The sequence below is a fragment of the Penaeus monodon genome, chromosome 15 (assembly GCF_015228065.2).
Source record: "Penaeus monodon isolate SGIC_2016 chromosome 15, NSTDA_Pmon_1, whole genome shotgun sequence".
In the NCBI taxonomy this organism is placed as follows: Eukaryota; Metazoa; Arthropoda; class Malacostraca; order Decapoda; family Penaeidae; genus Penaeus; species Penaeus monodon.
Window position 1 is genome coordinate 48,186,052 of NC_051400.1, and position 326 is coordinate 48,186,377.

The window sequence follows — 326 nt, forward strand, 5'->3', positions numbered from 1 at the left end:
GAAAAACAAAAGCGCGCGACTCGTTTGCATATCAGAAAAGCATCGCGACCTTTGAGGGAAAATGGCATCAAAACTCTCCTCTCCCCCTCCTCGCCCTCCTCGCCCCTACCCCTCCCTTCGCCCCTACCCTCCCCCCCTTCGCCTCTCCCCCAACCCCCTGCCTCTCCCCCAACCCCCTACCTCTCCCCCAACCCCCTACCTCTCCCCCAACCCCCTGCCGCAGCCCTCCGCACCTCCCTCCTCCTCGTTTCCCCCCCGGGGGTCTTTTTTGATCCCCGAAGGAATTTCCCCAAGAAAGGAATAGAAAAAGGTTGTCTCTTTTGACT